Source organism: Cynocephalus volans, chromosome 7 (assembly GCF_027409185.1).
Source record: "Cynocephalus volans isolate mCynVol1 chromosome 7, mCynVol1.pri, whole genome shotgun sequence".
NCBI lineage: Eukaryota > Metazoa > Chordata > Mammalia > Dermoptera > Cynocephalidae > Cynocephalus > Cynocephalus volans.
Window position 1 is genome coordinate 133,524,192 of NC_084466.1, and position 13,302 is coordinate 133,537,493.

At 42.3% G+C, this 13,302-nt stretch overlaps 1 protein-coding gene across 4 annotated transcripts in view; it reads left to right on the forward strand.

The window, feature by feature from the left end:
* SUFU (SUFU negative regulator of hedgehog signaling) overlaps nt 1-13,302 on the forward strand; it is a 107,073-nt gene that overhangs the window by 36,512 nt on the left and 57,259 nt on the right. The window lies entirely within an intron of this gene.

Sequence of the window (13,302 nt, forward strand, 5' to 3'; positions counted from 1 at the left end):
ACTTAATTGCTCAGAAGAATTTCCGTATGACTTCAGATTTTATTTCTTTGGTTTTATAAGTAGCCTTCAAATGAGGGTTGAGGTACTTTCCCCCAACTCTTTTGCTCTTTGACTGTCATAGATAAGTGCAGAGTGGCATCTAGGCCAGGGTCTCTCAAAATGTGGTCCTTGGACCACCTGCATCTGAAGTGCCTAGAGAACTTGTTGCAAACATATTCCTGGGCCCCACTGGAGACCTCTGACTCAGAATCTTTGGGGATGTTGTTCCCAGATGCTTCTGATAGAAACTACATTTGGAGAACGATAGATCTGGTAGCTTCTCTAGGTACAGTGACTTTTTTTCAAGCCTTAAGTAAGTTATAAATTTGGGGTGCAATAGACTCATCTAGGTTCATCTAGGTTAAACCCCTCTGCCCTCATTCCAGATCTCTTGGAGTCAGTTCTTAGCAGGGTTGTTGTCACATTATGAGACAGATCCTTAGCTACCATCTAGCATCGTGTCCTATGGGATAGTCTCCTCTTGAAATCTACAGTGGGTCTTCTCTAAAGAAGTGTTCCCAAATCTGGCTGCTCATGAGATCCCCTGGAGAGCCTGTCAACATACTGTTTCTCAGACCTCCCTGCCCAGCTCTGAGTTGGCCAGAGGTAGAACTGGGGCATCTGTTTCTTCACCAGCTTCCCATGGGATTCAGAGGCAGTTGGTGTGGGGATAGTGATTAGACTCTAAAGTACTATTGACCAGTAAGAAGTAACATTCACAGGGTCAGGGGAAACAAGCTGCCTAAAGCAGCTGGTCCACGTAATTTGGTACTGTCCCAGTATAGTTTGCAGAGTCTTTTAAAATCATGCCAAGAGTCTACTGCCTGAGCCCTTTGTATCCCTGCCTTTCCATTCTTGGTCTGCCTAAAGCTGACTCCAGTGTAGCACTGTCTTTATGAAAATAAACTTTTCTTGATGTGAAATTTGATCTGCTCTGGGAAAGGGGCCTCTACAGACTAGGCAAGCTCTTGCTTCTATAGACTAACTCCCTGTATACTGCTTATGCCAGTGCATTCATATATGTACCTGCTCAGGTGGATAGAGATCAGAGAAATGTAAAATAGGTGTCATGCACTACTGTCAGATGGGAGTCAAGCAGATGAACTTCTGAAATTAATTCTGAAATAGTTCTGAAATTATAACGCAAGTCTGTGGGAAGATAGGATTTCACTTGCAAGAGTTTATTTCGCCTACACAGTAAACATCCCTAGTGACCATTTTGCAACTACTAATGTAGTCATTGATTCAGGCAGAGATCATCAGTGGCTGCCAAAACTTCTGGGTAAAAAGGTTGTTGGGGAACAAGATATGCACAAGGATTCAAAAAAATCACTGCACAGATTACTTATTAAGGAGAGAAAAAGAATACCTTTATAACGGAAAGGTTTGGGTGGACATCACCTTAATCAAATGATCAAACGTAGCAACACTAGTAATGGATCAAATTAGATTATTATGTACCTCCTTACGTGTTGCAGTGTGAAGTATGAAACATCAGCTGTGTAGCCCTTTTGCAGAAATGTTTAACCCAAGTGGAATCAGGAGCGAACAGTCGGACAAATCCAGATCGTGGAGCATTTTATAAGACAGCCACCTGGATTCTTAAAAAGTGTCAGTGTTGTGAAAGAAATAAAAAGACAAAAGGCAGGGAATGTCCTAGATTAAAGGAAACATGACAATTTAAATTCACTGCGTGAGGGCTGGCCCCATGGTGCACTCGGGAGCGCCTCCCGCCGCGGGTTCGGATCCTATGTAGGAATGGCCGGTGCGCTCACTGGCTGAGCACAGTGCGGGCGACACCAAGCCAAGGGTTGTGATCCCCTTACCGGTCACAAAAAGACAAAAAAAAAAAAAAAAAAAAAAAAATTCACTGCGTGATCCTTGATTGGATCATGAGTTGGAAAAAAGGTCATTTTTAGGATAATTAGAAAAATATGAATTAGACTGTACATTAGGTAATAGTATTATACTATTGTGAAATTTCTTGAGTACGATTATGATATTATGGTTGTATGGGATAATGTCCTTGTTCTTGGGAGATAAAGGCTGAACTATTTGTGGATAAAATGACATGATGTCTGCAACCTAATTGTCATATGATTTGGCAAAAAAAGAAAACGTCTATGTGTGGAGAGAGGAGAGAAAACAAATGTGATGAAATATTAACAACTGGTGGATCGAGGTGAAGGGTATTTGGGTATTCATTGTTTCTCTAACTTTTCTATAGGAGTGGAAATTCTCAAAATAAAAAGTTATGACTGTTCTTGAGTGTACATTGGTGACTATACTCTGCAGTCCCTTTTACATCGATAGCGTCTCTTACAGTGGCTCTAATGTAACCACTGTAGTTTGTGCCCACAGATCACTTAAAGCTCTTTAGAATGGGGCAGGATGACTACACACCTAAAAGTATAGTACTTGATTTTCTGTTTTCCAGATTTTCTGTAATATGATTGTACTACTTAAATAACAAGTAAAATGAATCTACTTAAATTTTTTTTAGAACATGGCAGAGAATAATAGAAAATTATTTAAATATTGGGAAAATGATGAAGAAAAGTAAATGGTAACTGATTTAAGATAGGATACCATAGCTAAGGCCCTTAAATGATAATGAGAATAAGAGCTAAGGTTTAGTAGTGTGTTCTTTGTGCCATGTATGACTATAAATGCTCATTTAATATGCAGACAAACCCCGTGAGTTAGGTACTGTGTTATACCAGCTTTCCAGTTGCAGAAAGCAAGACAATACAGAGAAGTCAAGTAGCATGTTCAAAGTTACATATCTAGCTGGTACAAAGGCAGGATTGAACCCAGGAAGTGTAACTCTTCATGGCACTCTCTTAACCATGAGGCCATGTTGCCTGTAGCTCAGCTGATATCTGGTCTGCTGGATATCTCAGGCTGGACAGTGAGAGTCATCCACATGGATGGTTGCTGCTGGCTCTTGTGGCGTCTGTGCTCTGTGATGCCTCACTCTGCATTAGACATATCCTGATGCTCAAAATCATGACATTCTGGAGCATTTCGAAAAGAGAAGAAGCAAAAGCCGTTCATATATTACCCAAATCCTCTCTCATCCATCTTTTCATTTTTAACTTTTTAGTCACGAAAATATGTTTATAAAAAGTATACATATAACTGTACAGCTTGATGAGTTTTCACAAACCAAACACATCCATGTAACCAGCACTCAAATCAAGAAAACAGACTAGTTCTCCAGAAACCTCCCATTGTCTCCTTTTAGTCGCCGCCCTTCCCCTATCCTGACTTCCAAGAACATTATCCTTTCATTTTTTTTCTCATTTCACTGCGCAGCACAGTTCCTCAGCACCATGTCGTATCTGAACTCATTGGCGATAGCCTAAGTAGGCCCCCATCTCTACTCCTCTCCCCTGAACTTGTCTCCATCCCAGATCAAGGGGGCAGCATAGTATGGTGGTTTAAGAGTGTGGCCCATGGACCCAGCCTGCCTGCATTCATTGCTTAGTTCTGCCAGTTACTACCTCCTTGGGCAGTGTGTCTGTACATTTGCCCATCTATAAAGCAGGAATGATTAATAGTAACTGTGCAGGAAGTTATCGAGAGGATAAAATGAGTTGATACCCATAAAACACTTAGAACAGTACCTGATACATAGTAAGTATTCTATAAGTATTACTGGCAATTATTATTATTCAGTCTTAAAAAACTTTATATGGATCAAGAAGGTAGATACCTTGGTTTTTTGTTTTTTCAGTGATAGTAAAGACCCTATTTAATGGCAAAACCTATTAGGAAATGCTTTGCTTGTTCCTAAATCAGATGCCTGCCTTAGCTGACATGGTGACATTTGGTGCCATTGTCTTGCTCCCACGCAGGAAGTCAGTAATAGTGATGCAAATAAAATTACCTTGTTTTGTATATCATGTTATATGACCAGAAAACAAATTCAGTTCAGATGTGGCTCCTTGATTTTATGTAGTTGATTTATATAGTTGCCTGTGAAATCTTATGCTAATCAAACCCTATTCTAAATGTAGTAGAGCCCATGCAGTTTAGTGGGACCTTGCAGTAAATCCTTTAATAGATAAAGAGTCTTTTTATAGTGTGAATAATGGCCCCTTATTGTAAATGTTTTATAAGATTGGGTTTAGGCTTATCAGGTTTTCTCAGAGCAGAACACGCTCAACTGATGCTGTAGAGAACCTCCCTCATGACTTGTAGGCATAGTCTACCCTCTGTGTGGTCATTCTGCAAAAATTATGCATATACATATATACAGAACGTGTACTTTATATTTGATGTGTACATAGATACACCTACATGTGTAAATAGCGTCAGCATCATAATTCTGTTTGATGGTCTTGCCTCACTCATGCTGTCCACTTTAAACCTAGTGACTGTGGAACACTCCACCCACCCCTTTGCATGTGAGAACCTGCTGAGCACTATAATCAAGTACAGGGAATGTTTAGACCTGCTTTTCCGGATCTAAATAGAATCCACAGTTTCACCATCCAAGCTTGGAAATAGCATCTGGGCAGTGGTAGGCAAAGGAAAGAGGAATGATGATACTCTGGTGGGTGTGGAGTCAAGGTTATGATGCCCACGTCCAGCCATGGGGCCATGTGAAGCAGCCTCTGAAGCTTGCTCTGAAGAATGATGCAGATGGGTCCTGTAACTTGGCCCTGACCTGCTGGAGGACAGTTACCCTCTGGTAGGTTTGCTCAGAGGTAGGAAGTTGAGCTGGAGGGAAAAGGAAGTAGAAATGAGAGAGACTGGGAAAGAAGAGCAACCAGAGGTGGTGAAGTCTTCCAGGTGTGGGGGTGGGATAGGTTAGGGTTTATTATAGCTGGCACTCTTCTGGTTATAAGAAAATGACAGAGCCCCAACTCAAGCAACCTTAAACAATAACAGACAGGTTATTGGGACATCCAGGGTTTCAGGCATGGCTTAATCTATATGTTCAAACAGTGTCCTTAGGGCTATGACTCTTTGTATGTTGATCTTGTACTGCAGACTGGCTCTCCCCATGTGCCAGGAAAGATGAGCACCACCATTCCTGGTTTCAGGTTCTCTCAGTTTGTAGTCCCAGCAGGCAGAAGGCTTTTTATTTTTACTTTCAACATTCTACATCAATCCCGGGGAAGGACTCAGGTTATTTCTGCCTGGGCCATGTGACCACCCTACTTGGTGGTCATGGTCAAGGTGGAGCACCAGGATTTATGTTGAAAGTTCTCCTGCTCACTTCCAACCACATGGAGTGAGAGGGAAGTCCTCAAAAGCAAAGGGCAGAAAAAGAACATGTGTGGCTCTGGGTAGGCAAAGTCAGTTGCTCCCACAGGGCTGTAGAGACATCTCTTACCTTATTAATCTTAGTATGCAGTTATGCTTGGAAATCAAATCATTAGAGAGGTGTAGATGGAGCGGGCACCTTTTGTTCTTTCTTGTTATGTCTGTTGGGAAGGTTTTGACTACCTGTAATAGAACACCTGACTAGAATGACCTAACAATAGGGCACTTATCTTAAACAGCAAGTCCTCTGGAAAAGGGGCAGTTCTAGGGTTCTTTGTCATGTGTTCAACGATATTATCAAGGGCCCAAGTTCTTTCTAACTTTTGCTCTACTTCTTCAGCACTTTGGCTTGTCCTTTTAAACTGGTTCCCTCTTGTTCCAAAGATGGCTGCCACGATCCCTAGCATCCTGGAATCACACTTGACAGATCTTCAAGCAGTAGGAGAGACATCTCTGTCCCGTGTGTCTTTTAAAGATCAATCAGGAGACCATGCTGGCTGGAAATTGGCCCAGCTCCCCAAAGATCATGGCCAAGAAAAGGCAGAAAAATAAAATTGGGAAATGACCATTGGGTAAGCAAAACAGTGTCTAGCACTCCCACCTAAGGAGCCCCAGCCCTGCCTGGGATCAGAGGAACCTTACATATTGGTCAGAACACTGGGCCAGTACAGAAGTATCATGTGGGAAGAAAATGTTCCAGTCATGAGGACGGGGTGCCCATCTTTTCACCTGCTACAGCAGATTTAGAACCAAATCTAGCCTCTGGCATGAAACATTTAGAAAGTTCTGCAGAAAATACATCAGTAACTTTACCAGTAGACACTTCTGTCTACATCTGTCTTTCCTTCTTTGCAGCCAGTTTCTCCTTCTGCACTATTCCCTTTTAATTTTATGATCAGCTTATTCTTTCTTCTCGGATTGCCAGTGACTGCTCCCCTGCCCCCCACCCTCTGGGTTTCATAGAAAGAAACCATTCTCCAACTCAGCAGGGCTTGATTTCTGAACTGGTCTTTAGAATTCTGTGGGAGAGGCTGTCTGCTCTCAGTTCTGCCATTGGTAGGCCTTAACCACAAATTCCAAGACAATTTCACTTGAGTTTTTAGGAGAAACGTGGCCCCCCAACCTTGTAACAGACACTGTGGAAATTCAAGTGCCTTTGCTTGCTGCTGTTTAATGGCAACCTCATAACATGTGCTGAGTTGGCTCAATTTGTGAGTCAGGCCCAAAAAGGGAGATAGAATGGCACCATGTGGGGCTGAGCCCGTGGCGCACTCGGGAGAGTGCGGCGCTGGGAGCACGGCGACACTCCTGCCGCAGGTTCAGATCCTATATAGGAATGGCCGGTGCACTCACTGGCTGAGTGCCGGTCACGAAAAAGCCCAAAAAAAAAAAGAATGGCACCATGTGAGCAGGGACCTCTCCTGAGCCATCAGAGCTCATAGGTGATTGAACTCTGTGGTACTGACAGACTAATGCCAACAGAGATTTAAAAAAAAAATTTTTTTTTGTCTTTCCTTTTTCCTGTTTATAAAAGAAATACTTGTTCATTATAGAAACTGAAACAAATATATGACAGAGAAAGTGAAAATCCTTCATAATTCATTCTCCCACTGAGAAAACTTTGGGGTTCCTATTTCCAGATTTTCTTTTCAATGCATATATCCAGATAGAATTATCGTGGTTTCTTAAAAATGGACCATGCTTTGCATACTGCTTTTTTTTGTATATATAAAAAAGATGACTGGTAAGGGGATCTCAACCCTTGACTTGGTGTTTTCAGCACCACACTCTCCCAAGTGAGCTAACCAGCCATCCCTATATAGGAATCCGAACCCACAGCCTTGGTGTTATCAGCATCGCACTCTCCCAAGTGAGCCATGGACCGGCCCTCATAATGCTTTTTAACTTGCTTTTTTAACTTAATATCTTTTGGACCTCTTTCCCTGTCAGTATGTTCTTTTATACTGTACCCTTTTAAAAAATCTAGATATACTGTACTTTATTTAACTGGTCTCCTACTGTTGAGCATTTGGGTTATTTCCAATTTTTTCCTACCACAAATCTGCAGTGAGCATCCTTGTATATGTATGTCTTTGTACTCTTGCCTAAGTATTTCTGTGGGATAAATTCCTAGAAGTGGGATCACTAGGTTAAGAGAAATGAACATTTTACATGTTAATAGCCATTGCTAAAGGATTTTTGAAAGTGAGGGGAAGTTAGATGAATGATTATATTATAATAATACTATTGTGACCGACAAGTAAATGTAATAATTGTTTTCAACAAATAATAGAATGATTGTTATATAAAAGTATTTTTATAGTAACAAGGTACTCTACTGAGTCTTTGAGAATTGATCTCCTTTCTTAGGTTACTTGGTCTGAGAGAGATTGGTTAGTACATATTAAATGGCATACATGTGGGACTGGGAAATACCAGCAAGGCCTTATAGAGTGCATTGGACAGTTTAGATTTAGTACAGGAACCCATCCATCATGCTTCCTGTCTGTGAAGTTGGAAGTGTAGCGGACACAGCCTGCCTCCTGAAGTCAGATATTGACAGCAGATCTAGTTTTATATATGGAAACTCAGTGAATTGTGGAGTTTTCTTAAGTTTTGTCTCTTCCTTCCTTTCCTAGAGTTAAAACTACACATGTGGTTGGTTCAGTCTCTTTCTAAGGCCTTTTTTTTTTTAATCTTGCTTCTCTGTAATTAAAAGAATAAATAAAAGAGTAGCTGTTGAGCACCACACTATCGTAGGCACTTACATTCTCTTATTTAACTTCTGCAGTAGGTAGCCTGGTGAGGACAATACTGATATTGCCACTCTTTAGATGAGGAAATCAGGTTAGAGAGGTGATAGGCCCCACAGGATTCCCCACAGCTGGTGAGTGGCAGCAACCAGACTCTGAGGACAGCCTGACCAGCATTGGTTTGTGTGCCTCTGGGCCTCCAAGGATCCATTTTAAATGCAGAAAGAGGACTTTGGGGAAAAGGAGCTCTTTTTCATCAGTTACATTTATTTTATTTAAGTGCCTGCTACATACCAGGGGCTCTGTTAGATGCTGAGTGAGCTGTGTGGATCCCTGCCCTCAGGTACAGACACTGAAAAATAGGCAAATAAATATTTAATTCCATAAGATGGCTGAAAGGTAAAGATGAGGCACTGAAAGAAGGCTTGTGGGGCTGAAGGGAGGCCAGGAGAGGAAAAGGCTCAGGAAAAGCTGGAGGCTTACAGGGATGGGAAAGTGCTGGGCTTGAGGCAAGTTGGGATGGAGAGTCTGGATTTGATTCTAAGGGCAATGGAAAGCTATGAAAGCAATTTTAAGGTGAAACGACCAGTTTGGGGAGTGAGACCTCCCTCCCCTTTTTTTAGAAAAAAGAAAATTAAGATGTGCTTGGATTTGAGGTATTTGAGACTTTCTACCTGCTGTTTGAGAGTGGCTCTTCCCTAGAAGGTGCTGGGGCTGCTGCAGTAGCTGGAGCACAGCCATCAGTCATGGATTCTTCTCGGCTCTGCCTTTCTAATCCTTGAGTCCTGGAACCTCAGGATAATCCTGTCCCCAGCCTGCCCTCCCCTGAGGCTCTCCAGCCCAAGAAGGGGACCCTTCTACTTTCTCAGGGATTTTAGCAGACTCAACAGCACACCACAGGGTTCTCTTCCCAGATCCAAGAGGTAGCTTTGCTTCCTCATGCCTGCCCTGCAGGTGAGTGACGGGAGTCAGGAAGATTGAGGAGCTCAGAGCACGTCCCCAGGTAGGACATTGCTAGGCTGCAGTTCAGCTTCTCATCTACAGCTCACCTAGTTTTCGTCTCTCCAATGTCCCAAGTGTATATGCTTTTAATATTTTTGCTTCAAATAAAGTTTTCTGAAAGGAGATGCTCCATCACTACCAATGAGAGCTGTCGAGTTCTCTCATTTCCTGGTTTGGATAAGCTGTCCCTTGCCCCAGTGAGCTAACCAAAGCCAAATGGAGCGGCCTGATTATATTAATATCATTTTTCTTCCTCATAGTCTTTTTGATTTTCCTGACATTTTCTCTCCCTCAGCCTGATTTATCTTCTTTTCTGGTTGCTATGGATCTGTAAAATATTTTCCCTTTCATCTGTTAGTAATACTTACCAACTATAAGGCAAAATAACCCCTGATTTTTCTGCAGTTAACCAAGATTTTAGATTAATAGTTGAAAGATTGTGTTCTTACTCCACTGGAAAACAAACAAACAGGTCAATCAGAAATGAGCCTGTGCCCTAAAATTAAGTGATTTAGCCAATTTCTAAATCTGGGTGTTTTTAGGGAAGGCTTAAACCCTAAGAGCAGAGGTTGGCAAGTATAGCCAAGCAAATCTTGATGGTCATTTGTTTTTGCAAATAATTCTATTGGAACACATCCATGTCCACTATGTATTACCTATGGCTTCTTTGTGCTACAACAGCAGTGTTGATAAGAATTGTATGGTCCTTGGTTAGAGCACAGCTTTGTAATACCAAGATCAAAAGTTCGGATCCCCATATCAGCCAGCCACAAAAAAAAAAAAAAAAAAAAAATTGTATGGCCCTCAAAGGTCCAAATATTTGATATCTGGATGTTTATTAAAAAGTGTACCAAGCTCTGACTTAGAGAGTGTTTTCCACTTGTGAATAACGACCCAAGTGGAGAGGTGGCCATCTTTAAATCTCTGTGAGATTCTAGAGGCCCAGTGAATGAATTGCCTTAGCTGGGTCCTGTGCTGCAGCCCGTGATAAAGGAATCACAGTACCTAAAGGGTTGTGGGTAGAGGGGGGAATGTATCTCCTGCTGAGCTGCTGCAGGATTTGAGGCAAATTTCTTTAGCTTACATGGGTCTGTATCTTACTTGGACAACTGCAGGAAATGCCTTGAACTTCTTAGTAGAAAGAGGCTATTTGATACAGGCATTAAGCGACGATAATTCACCCTCAGACTTGTTCTCTCATCTCTGGCCCCCTGTGGAGTCTTAATTGGTGGGCTCTTTCAGCAGAATGTGGCCCTCTGTCTCTAGCAACTGCATTTCAGGGATGCTCCCTGCAGGGGGCAGTGAAGGCCACAGGCAAGTAGAGCAGAGCAGCCAGAGAGTTAGGATGGTAGACCCAGCATCTCTGCAGGAGGTGAAGCCCTTGGGCAACCTGAAACTGCTCATGATGGAATTTTCAGTGAAGAGGCTGGAAAACAGCTGGCTGGAGAGCAGGAGCCCAAGTGGCAGATTGCCTGGGTTCAAATCCCAGTTGGGTCATGTGGGACCCATAGGACTTAGGATCAGAGTTGAACATCTCCAAGATGTAGTTACTTCATCTATGAAATGAGAGTAATTAGTAAATATGTACTTCATGATATACATAATGCTCCTTATCCATAGAAGCAATATTATTTATGTTGCTATTTAAGAAACATATTGCAAAAGAAAGGGAAACAGGCTTAAAAGGGGAAAAAAGAAGCATATTACAGCACTGTTCATAGTTGAGGCCCAATTTTGATAACCATATGTACATGTCCACATAGATGACAGGAAGAGACACAGGAAGATATTCACAGAGGCCATCTTATGGGAATGGGCTTATGAGTCATTGATATTATCCTTTTTGTATCTTCCTGCCATATTGAAATTTTCTGCATAACAGCATGGGTTTTATTGTCTGAAAAGAAAAAATAAAAGCATAACCATGACTGAATTTTTTTAAAAACTCCCCAGAGGACTGGGACAGTGAGCTCTGAGAAGCAGTCCCAGGCCAGTCCCACAGGGGCTGGTGAGGACAGGTTGCCACCTCAGAGTGTGCTCTCTGGTACTAAGGAGGATGTGTTTACTGGAATAGCTTTGGATAAGATGCAGTAATGTGCTTCCTTGCTCTGTTTCTTCATAGCCCTCTCAGTGGGAAATGACTGACACCCCTGAGCCAGACACAGTTCTGCTCAGGCTCTTCTGGAAGTGGGTCTCCACTGCCAGGCCTGTCTTCTTACTTAGCAGGGCAGACACTGTAACAGGATTTTTGTTTGGTTTCTGTCCAGCACTCAGGGGCCAGGAGACTGGCCTGGCCCTCCCTCCAAAGTTTTGATGAGGTTCCAGCAGTATTTCGGACTCCTCACAGAGTCCCCTCTCTAAGAATGACAGTTGGAACTAGAACCAAAGAAGGAAAAGAAAAAGGAACTCAGGTGCTTTTCAAGAAGGATTGCAGCAAGCCCAGGCAATGGGTTGTCGTGTTGCTGGCATGTAGCAGGTGGACACTGAAACAGCAGTAGTGGGGCTTCCTGTGTCTTGTCCTCCTTGGCCCAGTGGACACTACATACCTGGGGCACTGCATTGGGCAGGGGAGGCATCTCTGGGATGGGCTGCAGCCCAGTATACGGACCTTCCTGAGCCCTGGGCCTGGATCCAGTGGGCCCAGTTTGGGTTTAAGGATTTAGGGAGAACAGGCACTAGCAATTTCCTGGGCCAGCTGGGCACATCTGAGTCCCTCCAATATTGAGCAGCATGGTGACCTGAGCACAAGAAGCCTTCGTCCTTTGCCTCTTTTCATTGGGCCACTCAGATTACACATGCACTGTCTTCTGTCCTGGCTGGTACACTTTTATTCCCCCAAACAAAAATAACTTTATTGTTTTTCTAGTTACAAAAATGATGATTAAAAAACCCAAACAACACTGAAAACGTAAAGAAAGCACATGACAGAACAACGGGTAGAGTGCAGTTTGCGTTCGTACTTTTAAAAAATAAGAAAAAGTATGCATTTGATTATACATGCTCAGAAGAAAGTCTTGAAGATTGCATATCAAACATTAACAGTGGTTATATCTGAGAAACGGGACTGGTGGGAATAGAGATTTTCATTTTTTACTTTATACACTTCCATATTGTTCAAATTTGACATAATAAGCCTGTATTATTTTGTAACTCAAATAAATATATAATTGAAAACAAAACTAAACATCTAAATCCCAGCCCCTTAGATGGTCACTCTTTATTTGGTTATTATCCTTCTATTCATTTCTCTGTTCATAAAATACATTATTTTACTAAATACTGTATGTATTAACATGCTTTCTTTACCCAGTGTCATGGCATGGAAGTCTTTCTAGTTAGGTAAATATAGTTCAATAGCAATATTTGTGATGGTTGTATGGTGTTCCATTGTATAATAATAATAATAATATCACAGTTCCCGTTAGTATAAACAGACCCCTCTTGATGAGCTTTCAGGTAGTTTCCAATTTTCCCAGCTTAAGCAATGCCATAAGGAATATCCATCTATGTACATCTTGGCAACTTTGTACAATTATCTCAGAATAAATTCCTAAAGTGGGATTGCTGGGTCACAAGGTCTACACATTTTGCAATTTGGAGCATATGCCCAACTGTCCTCTATGAGGTGATTCCACTAGGCTGAGAAGGCCCCTGGCCACCAAGACTGCCACTGTGCTCTCACCTGTAGATGTAGCCAGTCAGCAGCCCAGGCACCCAGGAAGTACTGTGTGGCCTTTGAAGTCAACAAAATGAGTCACAGGAGTCTTCCAGCTTTGGGTAACTTCAAGGCTGGCTTTATTCCAATGTTAAGGAAGCTCTAGGAGGCTGGAAGCCTACAGGCTATGCAGACTCTGTGGCTCTCAGAAAGCCCTGCTAGAAATGCACTTCTTGAATTCACCCTCATGACTCAGTCCCTACCACTTCCCTTCAAGCAGAAAGAAATGTACTGGCAAGGAGTCTGGCCTAAGCACCAAAATGTTACCACTAATGACTTATTGCTGCCTCTTCCTATAATCAGATCACTCAAAATTGGTTATCCACACCCCTTTCTGTGTCTGATCAGTAGGGGAACTTTGGAAGTAGGTGGGACTTGTGCATAGACAGCTGGGGGTCTGGCCTTTACACATATACTCAGAAGTAAGTGCCTGCTTCGCATCCCATTTCTGATCCAGCAACCACCCCTGGGTGCCACATTCTACAAGGGACATTGACAAATCAGAATGTATCCAGA